The sequence below is a fragment of the Trifolium pratense genome, linkage group LG7 (assembly GCF_020283565.1).
Source record: "Trifolium pratense cultivar HEN17-A07 linkage group LG7, ARS_RC_1.1, whole genome shotgun sequence".
Lineage (NCBI taxonomy): Eukaryota > Viridiplantae > Streptophyta > Magnoliopsida > Fabales > Fabaceae > Trifolium > Trifolium pratense.
In genome coordinates this window covers 1584813-1598183 of record NC_060065.1, presented here as the reverse complement: position 1 = coordinate 1598183, position 13371 = coordinate 1584813, and the positions used below count along the sequence as shown (strand labels likewise).

At 32.4% G+C, this 13371-nt stretch overlaps 1 non-coding gene across 1 annotated transcript; it reads left to right on the top strand.

Annotated features, from left to right (window-relative positions):
• The first annotated feature begins 12194 nt into the window (after positions 1–12194).
• On the top strand, positions 12195–12313 carry LOC123900172. Its single transcript, XR_006805824.1, has one exon. It is a non-coding gene; the product is annotated as a 5S ribosomal RNA (ribosomal RNA).
• The last annotated feature ends 1058 nt before the right edge of the window (positions 12314–13371 follow it).

The window sequence follows — 13371 nt, the reverse complement described above, 5'->3', positions numbered from 1 at the left end:
TTCTATATCAAGGTCATGTTGTTGAGAATCTGAAGAAGTTTCATCCGGAACTTGTTGAGAAGAAATTTACTCCTGAAATTCTGAATGCCAGCTTCCTCACCAAGATGCGTCTCATCTCATCCAAAGTGGTTCCACCTCCACAAGAGTTTACAGCCAATCTTGAAGATCGTCTGTATGTGGATGGATATCCAGTTATCTCAGAAGCTGATGCTGAGCACATCATTCAGGACTATTTGGAAGTGCTCAGACAAGAAGGATTTGTTGTTGATAGAAGTATGGTTCCTCCAGCTCCTGTAAACATGTATAATCCTAAGAGGAAACCAAAGAGGAAAGCTGAACAAGAAAAACCAGATCTTCTGGCTCAGAAGAAGGTTAAGGTAGAAGAAGCTACTGCTGAGCAAAGAACAAAGAGGAAACATGAAGCTTTGTCTGGAAAAGCTGCTGCACCATCATCAAAGGAGCCTATCATTGTTGATGATGAAGAGGAAAGTGAAGAAAGTGAATCCTCTGAATCAGAAACTGAATCTGATGAAGAGTCTCTGGCTGCTCGTTTGAGGAAAAGACCTGCTCCTACTCCTAAAGGTAAAGGTAAGTCTACTAAGTACATCTTTAATGAAGCTGAAATTGGAATAGGTTATACTAAACCACTTAGGACTATACTTCCTGAACCCACAATTATTCCAACCTCTGATAACCCTCTTTCTGAACTCGAAAAACATCTGAGCCCTGACCCTCTCAATAATCAACCTCTTTCTCATGAAACCCACAAATCTAGCTCATCTCCTAAACCAAAATCACCTCTACCTCAACCACAACAACTATCACCTGACATTCCACCATCTGAACCTCAACCAGATATTCCAAATGCTGAACCAACCTCTCCCATCAAACAACCCTCTCCTGAACCAACCCCTGAACAACTTGCTCCTGAACCAACAGCTGAACATAAAACTCCTGAACCATCTCCTGAACATATTTACCCTGAATCAACTTCTGACATCTCATCATCTGAACCAACCCCTGAACCCCATCCTAACCCAAGTGCTGAACATGCTTCTCCTGAGCGTATTCACACTTGTGCTCCCAAGCCTTCAGATGCAGAAGTTGTGATTATTGACAACCCTACTACTGAAACACCTAATCTCTCTACCATTCCCAATCCTTCACCCTCATCATCTAACCCTTTTTGTAATCTATCCACTCAGTTTCATGATGACTTACGTAGATTATCTAAGATAAAGGACAGGTTCTTAGTTTGTCCTTCTGATGTGGACCTAGAAGTGTCAAGCATTAAGGCAAGGATTTGCAATGCTTTGGATGATGCTGCTGAAGAAATTAAGGCTGTTGTTGGTAAGAGGGATCTGGATGTGATAAGCTTCATGAGGGACAGTTTGGCTAGGGCTGAGTTAAAGAGGTTAACGCCGTTCAATCATGAAGAACATGAGCGTGCTAAGCTTGCCGCTATATCTGCTGCTGTGAGGCGTCTGTCTGCTTTCAAGGATTGCTGGGTTGATTCTACTATTTTGCAACGTCTTGAGGATCAACGGATTGAGAATGAACGACTGGAAGAAGCTGCTGCTAGAGTTGCCGAGTTGGCAAATGAGCTACATAATGAGGATGCCACAGAAGAGGTTGTACTGAATGTGCTGAACCAGGATGATGTCCTGATGATTGATTACCCAGAGGAAGGTGAACCCTCTGATAAAGGCAAGGCACCCTTGGTTGAAGAACAAGCGCCTTTGGTTCAAGATCAAGCTCCTGTTGTTGCTCCTGTTGTTGGTGATCAGTTGCAGATCTTTCAAGAAGCTCTGAGGGAGCAGCAAGAAGGTTTGGAAAGGCAAAGGACAGCTCACCTCAATTTGGAATCCAAAGTGGATGGTCTGGTTTCCAACGTGGGATCTCTGAATGACAAATTCGACCAGCTCTTAGCCTTTCTTAAGAAACCCTAGGATTCTATGCACTTATTTTAAGCTTTCTTTTTATTTTCTTGTTTATCTTCTGAACATTTTTTCTGGTTTATCTATTTTAAGTTGTTTTGTTTATGTTTTGCTTGATTACTTCTTTCATGTTCACTTGATATTTATATTTTCTTGATAAATAAGAACATCAGAACACAAGATGCTTTTAAAACGAAAATTTTTTTATTAATGCTTTAACCATGTTGAGTACATTGGTAAAAAGAAAAAGAAAAAGACAACCTAATCCTAATCAGATGGATAAAACTCATAAGAAATCTCTGATTTCTCCTCAGCATCATCTGATGAAATTTCTATGGGATCCGGGTTTTGCTCTTGTTCTTCTTCTTCTTGTTCCTCTTCTGGAACATAGCTAGCCAGAAACTCAACATAGTCAGCATCATCTTCATTCTCTTCAGCTTCAGAATCTGCTGAGATGATTATTATCTCAGCGTCTTGTGGTTTCTTGTTGTCTTCTTTATTCTTCTCATCTTCTTCGCGTTTTTCGTCTTCTTTCTTTCTCTTAAACTCTGCGATGCGTAAACTAAATCTTTTCATTATTCCCAATCTCTCTTGCTTCACTTGTTTATTCTTGTTTTTACGTGAAGCAGGCATGTTAACTCGTTCACCTTTTTATAAACCTTTGAGCGCGTTGGTTTTCGTTTCTGAAATTAATTCACCTTTGTAACAACCACTCTTTTTCTTTGACTGTCTTGGTTATATAATTTTGTTTTACTTTTTGATAATGACAAAAGGGGGAGTAGTTACGCATTAATTGATAAGTGATAAGTTCAAAACTGAAACCACACTTTTATCTCGCTTTTATCCGTTAAGTTAAAAGTTGTTACTTTTAAGTTGTTTTACGTATTTCAAGGTGGAGACTAAGTTAGTTGAAACTGAAATAAATTTCATAAGTAAGGATAAGTTAAGAGTGCAATTTTAACTTAGCCTTATGAGACTTATGGGGAGAGCTTGCAAACCTCTCACTCTGAAGAAAGATATGAAATTTGTTTTATTTCAAACCATCTTAATCTTATACTAAATTAAAATATCATGGATAAAACATAAAGTTCAGACTTTATGAAATATCAATCTTAGGGGGAGCTTGCAAACCTCATAAACCTAAGAGAAACATGATAAGTTAATTTAACAACAATTGTCAATTAATACTGATGTTTGTCATCATCAAAAAGGGGGAGATTGTTGGAACAAAATTGATTTAAAAATGTTTGCCCCTAAATCTATAAAGGTTTTGATGATAACAAAGTATTAATAAACAATTGGAAGGACTAAAAATTTATTTTAAGTGCGCAGATATAAGCATCATATAAGCTCTGAGTGAAGTTCAGAGGATGTGAATTCAGAAGTTCACAAGCGCTCAGAAGATGTTGGACTTCAGAAGTTACAACCTTCAGAGGATGAAGTCTTCAGAACTTCTTGAGTGACTAAAGCGTCATCAACCTCTGAAGATCATTTTGATATCTGTGAAGATTCTCTTTTCAAGTCAACTCTTCTACCAATGAAGAAAAGAACCTTTCAAGCCTGATCAGTTCAGCTACCCTCAGTTTGTCTGTTCTCTTTTGAGAACGTGGGTTTTCAGTTTTGTTAGCTGAATAAGGAAAGTCTTCTCTGCTGTAGTCAAAGTACCTGAAACTCTTTCTTAGTTTTGGATACAACCAAACTGCATCAAGACAGACTGCTTGAAGACAAAAGATTATCAACTCCAACGGTTCTTTTTGCAACGACTCTTTTCTAGTGGTATATATACTAGAAGATTCAGCTACAACAAATATACAACTATCAAGGATTGAACGTACGCTGAACAAACTCTGAACTTTGTGATATACAAGCTCTGAACCGCTGTTAAGTGTCTTTTGCACTTAGTCTAATACTCTGTACTCTTTGTATTGGCTCTCTTTAGGTTCTGTTAAGAGCGTTTGTATATTGTTATATACTTTTCTATTACTTGAGGAAACTTAAGCTTGTGTGCTTAAGTGTGAAGTCTTAAGCTTGTGTGCTTGAGCATTGTTGAGAAGTCTCTTGCTTGTGTGCTTGAGCAGGTGTAATCTTGTGTGATTATAGTGAACTCCCTTGGAAGTGCAAGGGGACTGGACTACTCTCGTTTTGTGAGAGGAACCAGTATAAACTGCTTGTGTGATTTCTCTCTCTCTCTCTTGTTATTATTTGTGTTATTTATCCGCTGCTAACGTAGTTGAGTTAAGAACTTGAAAAAGTTTTAACTTAGCTAAAACACAATTCAACCCCCCCTTCTTGTGTTTTCACACCTTCACACTCAATTTGCTACATGTACAAATTAACAGTTTCTGGACGGAAAGGACCAAAATGTTTAACGGCAAAGTCTTTAAGGGATCAATTTGAGCCTTTTTTTCTTTAAGGGACCAATTTAAAACCAAAAATATCTTTAAGGGACCAATTTAGTAATTAAGCCTATTTTAATTTTGTGTGTGTAAACACGATATTGTAGTTATGAGTATTAATAATGTTGCATGTCTAAATTTGAATTTGAAGACTCTGTACTATTTTTTTTTTGTTACAATGAGCTGAGATCGAACCCAAAACCTACAGTGTACTACCCAAATCTTTCACCACTAGTCACTAGACCAAACTTAGTGGCATAACTCGTACTATTTTTTCAAAGGAAGTCATTTGTTAGGCTTTGTCTAACATCACAAATATTTTTTTGAACAACACATACAAGTATTTTAAGTGGTGCATAAAATTATTTGATATGTTATTGAGGTCCATTAAAATTAACGATTTATGAATTTTTATTGTATACTGTTAATTTTGATTCGTCACAATAACATATCAATTTATTTTCAATTTCTCTAAAAAAAAATTGGTTGATCTATATGATTGTAAGTACCGTAAAGGATGGAGTTTGTCTGGTTTGTCGTAAAGTGTGTCTCGACACTTTTGGGGACCATGCAGCGCATTGTAGGGAGCTCCATGGCTTCAAATATATGCATGACTTGGTCAGAGAGATCGACACTTCGTCCAGCGGATGTTCTAGTGTTTGGATGGGCAGGCGGGAAACATGTTTGTGTGGATTTGACTGGAGTTTCCCCACTTGTAAAACTAGGGATTGGAGATTTTACTGTAGGACAGACAGTCTCAAAGCTGCTTCAAGCAAAATGACCAAACATGAGAAAACATGTTCTGACACAATCAACACGTTTTTATACCGTTTGCATTTGACACTTTTGGCTTTCTAGCACCGGAGACCGTAAACCTTTTAAACAGAGTTCAAAATGTCATGCATAGTAAAGTTGTGTCGCTAAAAAGTCCAAGAATATAGTTTTTCAAAGATTGAGTTTTGTTGTTCAAAAAACTTGAGAGACTTGTGCATGGTCGCATAGTGACAACGTTTAAATAATTTAGGATTTGTCTTCCTAAGCATAGATAGTTGGTTACTTGTACAAAAAATAAAAACAGGTTACTCTTTTCTTTTTGAAGCAAAACTGGTTACTCAATGAATTTGACCGTGAATAAGGACCAAATGATGATCCTCTACACCTTCCAGGAACCCCGCATGTCTAAATAACATTGCTGAATAAGAATCAGATAGCATGTATTTTAATCTCAATCATCGTTTTATCAATAACTTTTTCCTACACAATTTTTACATTTCTTAATCTTTGGTACTATTTTATATTTTATGATAGAGGTTGAGGTCAATGGTAGGAGAAAGTCTTAAATGGACAAAAAAAAATATTTGTCACAACATTTGATTACACATATAATTAATAAAAAATAGAGAGAGTCTGATATGTTATTCTTAGGTGGTTAGGTGTTGAGTGGATGTCTCATCGTAGTATTCTAAGATGTTTTGAGGTTTTTTTGAGTATGGGCATGAGTAGGAAAAACAAATTGGGATGATTGTTAATTTGACAAATTATTATGTGGCTTATCTGGAATTCTCGAAATGACTTTTTTTTTTTAAGGAACTTTTTCTGCTGAGTGTCTGGTCGATAGGGTGAAATTTTCTTCTTGGAAATGGTTCATAGGCAAAATTTTGGCTTCCCCCGTTTCTTTTACGAGTGGGGCATGCGCCTTATTTTTTATGGAACCGATAGAGTCCATCGAGTAGTTGAGTTGAATCTTCGTGAGGTCTGGTTCGAGACCTCTTGTGTCTATCCTTTTTTTTTTTTTGAGACAAGATTGATCATTGCCTCTCTTTCTGAGGGGTCCTTGAATTTTCTTGTGGTGGTGAGTTAGAAGTGTTTAGCTTTTGATGTGCCTTCTTATAGGATGTGTGTGTTTTAGAGGATGTTAGGTGTTGACGTGTATATTATGAATTTTCTCATGTACCCTTTGATGATTTGAGGGGTATTTAGTATTTACTCATCAACAAATAATAACAAATCATATGCGAATTCAAAAGTTAATTGTGGGCATAGTTTTAAAAACCGGACCGGACCGGCCGGTCTGACCGGTCCGGCCGGGAACCGGTAGCATGAGCGGTCCGGATAAGTTGCAGAACCAGTTCTGCAAATGAACCGCGGTAACCCGCCTTGAACCGGCCGGTTCATCAGTTGAACCGGGAACCGTTGAAACCCGCGCGTGAACCGAACCGGTTTTGGGGAGAGAATAAACATTAATTTCAAAAATATTTCAAATATGTTGCACAAGAGAATCAAACCCAAGCTTTTTACATAGGAAAGTATGACTATAACCACTTGGCCACATAAATTTATGTGATAATTTATTTCATTGAATTATATTTAATATCATTTAAGAAACACCATGACATGTATTAATAAATGCATTGATCATTTTTTTTTCTTGTTATTTTAAATTTGATTTTCATACATATATATATTCATCGTTTTATTTTAACCTAATATATTGTTATGTTGTTCTAACAAAATTATGATATAATAATATTTTAATTTAGTCAATAAAATATTTTAATTTATTTAACATATTATTATAGCATAATCGTGTTTTTTCTTTTAAATACATGAATTTTTATTGAAAACAAGTTTTAAAGGAAATGTTTTTTATTAAATTTTATTTTATGAAATTGAAGTCAATATATTTAAATTTTTATTATAAGCCGGGCATATAATCATGCGGTCTGACCAGTGACCCATTGGTCCGACCAGTGAACCAGTGACCCAGTGTCTTGGTCGGGTCGATCATCGGTCCGGGTTTTAAAACATTGATTGTGGGTACCACATGCAAATCAACTTCTATGTGATTTGTTTTCATTATGAATGGATACAGTATGCCCCACCTTAAAAAAATATCATGTTCTTTTTTGCTTATTATAGTATAATATTATTTATCATTAAAAATAATAAAGAGAGAAATAATTAAATTATATAAATTTTTATGTGATAAATAAAATAAAAAGTCTAAATAGATATGGCAATTTAAATATTTTTCGTGTGTGCTGGATATCTTTAGATTCTTTGATGTCCTTTATTATTTAATTTAAATGAAAAGATCTTTAATTAATAAACAGATACAAAGATAGTCCTTCATCAGAAAATTAAATAAAAGTATCTCTCGTAAAAAAATCTTGGAAAAGTAGGGGAAGTGTGAGCAAATTAAAATGATAAATTGTTTGGTTCAAGTAATTAATAAGTTTTATCAAAATGACGAATCTTAATCAAATTTTATTTATCTCGTAATTGAACTCTAGGCTACTAGAATTCTTTCCCCTAAAAATCACACGGGGCTTAAAAAAATACATATAAATTGCGAATCACATCAGGATGATTTTTTTTGTACTTCACATGGATGGATATTATAATCATAGCACATGTTTTTCGAAGATATACTATTCCTATAATTTACGCCACGAATATTAAATTTTTATCGTAGCTTAATTATTGCAAGGACAGTTGTATTCGATAACATTATTTTTGGGGACTAAATCTTCTTCTGCATCTTGTCTATAATTATCTCATTATTTTATTATATTTTAAAAACATGAGAATATTTATTTATAAAAAATGAATTAATATTAAATATTTTATTTATATACTCCTCCCGTTCCTTTGTATAGAACTCATTCCTTTATATAGAACTCATTTTTTTTTAACAAGCCAAAATGATATATATATATATATATATATATATAAATAATAGTTTTTCAGCACAAGACGTGCCAATAAGACTAAATAAGGTTATAAATAAAGTCAAAAAATACAGGAACTAAAAGAAATTATACAAGGCCCAAGCAAACCAAAAGAAACTATAGAACTAATTTATATTTAAGCCATTAAATTTAGTCTAGTGATGAAAAGTTTGGGTAGTATGGTATGTTGTGGGTCCCGTGAACTTAGCTCAATTGACAGATACATCACACTATATGTGCAGAGCCGGAGTTCAAACTCCGGACACACCATTTATTTACTTTAAGGTGGATTTTATAGCCAATATGTTACTTGACAAAAAAAATATTTGGTCTAGTTAGTGTTTTATTTATGACAAATACTAGGACACTCGTTAAAACTTTAAATAATAAGTTTTTTATAAAATTTTTATGGAAATGCATAACGTCAACCCATTAAAAATTGTAGTGTTTTAATTTTTTAAATAATTTTTTTTAAATGAAATGCTAAAAGAGTACTCCAATTATTTATTTTAAAATAAAATTGTAATCATTAAACATTAAACTATTTTATTTAAGAAAATGCTTTCCCAATACAGCTAAGGTCCGTGATAATAATTGTTATATATGCGGCGAACTATACTGTCAGAAAATTTTGCTTTTCTTTAAAATATTAGATTTCGTTTTGGTAGATAATAATAGATATTCTAATATTAGTAAAAAAAAAAAAAAGGATATTCTGTTTGTTCCCCGTAAGAAATAAAATTTTACAACCCACTTGGGTTGGTCTAGTGGTGTTGACTTGGGTTCTTGGAGTATGCTTCTCTCAATGTCTCATGTTCAATTCTCTCTGTTGCCAATTTCGGTAGGCTAAGTCTATACAGAGCCAAAAAACTCTGGCTTTAAATGGGGCCCTCACAAGTGAGCGGTGAGATTGGTCCCCTTTAATTAGTCGTCCTAAGACCGGATACCAAGTTTTAAAAAAATAAAAAATAAAATTTTACATTTCATTGTGGTAGATAAGATAATAATGGATATTCTGTTCGGTCCCAGTAAGAAATGATGAGGATATTCGCTCCAAAATGAAAGATTAATGCTAGCTAAGCATGAATTATACACCACTTTTAATATAATATTTTATATTTAATTTATAAGGACACTTATTGACTTTGTTTTTTATACAAAAATAATACATTTCTCTTAACATAATTTATTTTTTAGGTTTTCACCTTCTGGTTCCTAGGGTAGGAGATCCTAGTAGTCCAGAATTCGGGGCGAGTTATGACATCAAGTGGTTCCAGTCCTCTCCCAAATGCAGTTGTCGGGGATCGAACCATGATCCTTCCTACCAAGTTCAGCATCAATCACCACTGAATCAACTAATATTTGGTCTTCCCTACACTGATTATGTTTGTCTAATCAAGTGATTAAATTTAAGTGTTTATTTAGTTGCATTTAATGACAAATTATTTAGAATAATCCAAGTTCAAATCATAGATAGAATAATTATTGATCATGTTTTATTTATTTCTCGACAAACTTTAAATTATCAAAGTCGAACCAGAGATCAAACACTCAAAGCTAGAGCTTTCGAACTCAAAATTTTGAATTAAAAAAAAAGTCAAATTTATTTTAATGACTAAAGTTTAATTTAATTTTTTTAATAAGTAAATTGTTAGTAAATTACAATGTTATGTTAATTTTTCTCCTTGCTCAACTCCTTAACCCTTAGTTCAACCAATTATTAATTACAAACATTTCCCTTGTTTAGCCGTAAATGTTAAAGCCACATATCCAAAATGACTCAAGATCGACGCAAGCGGACTTAGATGAAGTGACACAAGTCTCTTCTAACTTAATCATGATCTTGTGTTTGATCTCTGGCTTGAACATGCAGTAGTATTAAAATTCTTAGGGAGAGTTTACAACCTATTTGGATCCCACAAGACTCGAAGAAATAGTCTTTTCGGGAGAGTTTACGACCTATTTTAGGTTTTTCTATTTTTGTTTATATTCTTAAAGCATTTTTTACTAGGCTTAAATTTAGGGCGAGGGCTAGACAAAAAAATAATTAGGGTGAAAGAATGATGGTCCAATCTAAAACATAAAAGACTTAGGGCCCGTTTGGTGCGCAGGATAGGATATAAAACATGATAAGGATAGGATATGATAACAGCAGGATAACAGTTATACTCAGTTATCATATCCTATGTTTGGTGCACACAGGATAACAAACATGATAACTATTATATTTTGTTTTTAATACATACTTGCTCATAATAATATGATAAGATATATAACATATTTAATTGACAAAATTACTCTTGTAAAACAATTGTTTATTTTAAAAAAATTATTTTGTAATACTTTGAATTTTATAAATAAAAAATATAAATAAGTAATCAAATAACTTTATATAATTTAAAATAAAAATCATGAGAAAATAATCAAGTTTAATTTTTTATATAAATCATGATCAAATAAATAACTCAATAATATATACATGTTAGATAAGCCAAATAAATATATGATATATCTCATACGTAAATAATAAAACTACTATTGCAAAAGAATTATATTTAATTTTTTATAAAATTTAAATTAATATCCCTATTTGTCAATTTTTTAATAATCATTTTACTTTAAAATATTGTAATTTTAGTAAAATTTTGATTTTTTAGAATATATAAATTATAAAATTACCCCTGTGAGAAAATCACATGTATATTTAAAATTAATTATTTTATTATTTATATTTTATTAATTTTATTTTATGTATTTTAAAATATATTTTATAAAATAAATCAGTAATTTTTTTCTTCTTATCTTATCCTGCTGGTAACCCAGCTCAAATTCAGGATAAAAATTATAACTAGACAGACAGGATAGGATAAGATTCAGGATTAACTTATCATATCCTGCTGTATCACCAAACACTGGATTGCGGCAGGATATGATACAGTTATCCTATCTTGTCTCTTATCCTGTGCACCAAACAGACCCTTAGAGTTCTTAAAACATTTATAAAATTAATTATATTTATCTCTTTCCGAAAATACTAGCAAAACTTGAACTCAAAATATCTCGAATTCAAATATTCATAAAACATTAAAGCCTTATGTATATCTTATTTATTTTATAAAGTTTCACTTTTTTTTTAAGCATATAAAATTATAAAGTTTCACATGATAAGTAACTTTAGACTTTTAAATATTTTGAGTCGGCTATGTAGATCATTAGATCTTTTTGAAAACCTTTTTTTGAAGGAAATATTTTTGAAAACCGTACATCATTAGATCTTATTCTTCTAGAAATCGAAAAATTATCATCAGGAAAATATTTTATACCGCTCTCTCCATATTTTTGTTTTTGAAATAGCAAAATAATATTATAATAGTATTGAATATTTAGTTGTGTTGTTGGAGTTTGTTTAAAGTTTTACGTTGCTTAAGTTTGCTTAGGCTATCGGACAGTTAAATGTATAAATATGCGAGAGTAATCTCACCTTATGAGCTAATTTTTGGGGTTGAGATCAAATAATATTAGGTTAAGGACTGCAATGTAGACATTTAACCTAGGCTCACGCTAGGTGTGGGGATGTGTATTGAATATGTAGTTGTGTTATTGGAATTTGTTTGAAGTCTCACATTACTTAAATTTTCGTATGGTTAAATATATTTATATACAAATATACGAGGACAACCTCACACTATAAACTAACTTTTATATTTCAAATCCAAACATATTTAACCAATAGAAAAAAAAAAAGAAAGAAAAAAACATGCGTACAAGAAGTACTACAAAGTCTAGAATAGATACAACATTAGTACACTGTACACATGTTGACACGATTAAGACATCACAGCACAACTCATACAGAGTAATAATGCAATTTCCACAACTCACTAAAGCCAATTTCCACAACCAATACAATAATGCAATAATGCACAAGATAGAAACATTCAAATATATACCAATACCACTCTCACTATTAAGTAAGTAGTCACACAAATTTCATATAAATTTTGTGAAATTATAGAAATAAAATTAATCAGAGTAATTTTATAATTTAACATAGCCGCCTCTTTCTTTGAATTTTCCTTTTACTATTCTCTTTCTTCTTACTCATCTAGAAGGTGAGTGGTTTTGAATCTAGGTGCGATCATACCAGCCCTAATGCACCGGATCTCATCAGAACTCCGCAGTTAAGCGTGCTTGAGCGAGAGTAGTACTAGGATGGGTGACCTCCTGGGAAGTCCTTGTGTTGCACCTCTTTTTTCGATTTTTTTAAATAAAAAAAAAAGAGTGGTTTTGAATCTTTTGATATGTATTATCTATCTTTTTCCATAATTATCTCTTTACATAGTTTATTCCCGCATTTTATCTTCATCTAAATAAATAGTTTTCATATCAATATAATGCGACATTGTTTGATTTTATTGTCTTGTTATAGTGTTTGTTTAATTTATGTTGACAAATCAACTTCATTCTATTTAGGAACGAATTCAGGAATTTTACTAAGTAGGGTCAATGTCTATTTATAATAAATATTAATACAATGCGACAAATTTTTAAATAGTACATTTCAAATAACAATTTTTTTTACATGTCATTATTAAATCACGCAATCGCCTAAAAAATGTTATGTTAACTAGTGTTCCTAAGACACTAGTTAAGAAAACAAAAAAAGAGAAGAATATTTTCTATACTTTTAGAAGATTGACTAGTTTCAAAATACTTTTACTATATTTGAATTTCTTAATTAGTGCTCCAGAGACACTAATTAATATTTTCCTACAAATATATTAGTTTTTTTGGTATATAGATCACTTTAGTTTGTTTGGGTGCCGTGAAATAAAAATCACCGGAGTTTGTTTGTAATGGAATTGAACTATGTGGGGACATTATATGATTTGAACTTGGGTGAAGATATCAAAATGTCACTAAATTAGTGTAATTTCTCAAATAGGAGTGGGGTGTCAGTTGACCCAATACCCACTTTGTAGATCCGTGCCTGATTCTATTAATACTAAGTTTCAAAGTTAAAGAAAAAATTGAAATTTACATTCTGAAACTATGCGTGTTTTGAACCAATTCACTGCAGATTTTATATTCGAAATTAACCGTTTCCGATCCTATGATCCGAAACCCTTTTAGGGATAATTTGATAAGGACAGGGGGCCTGAGAAGCAGTAAAGGGGGCTAAAGAGTACATTTCAACATAAAGTACTGTGAGGCCCATTCCGTATGTGGATCAAATTAGAAGATACTAGATTGGTTTAAGTTTAACAAACTAAAATGTTTCAAAAAAAAAAAAACTTTAACAAACTA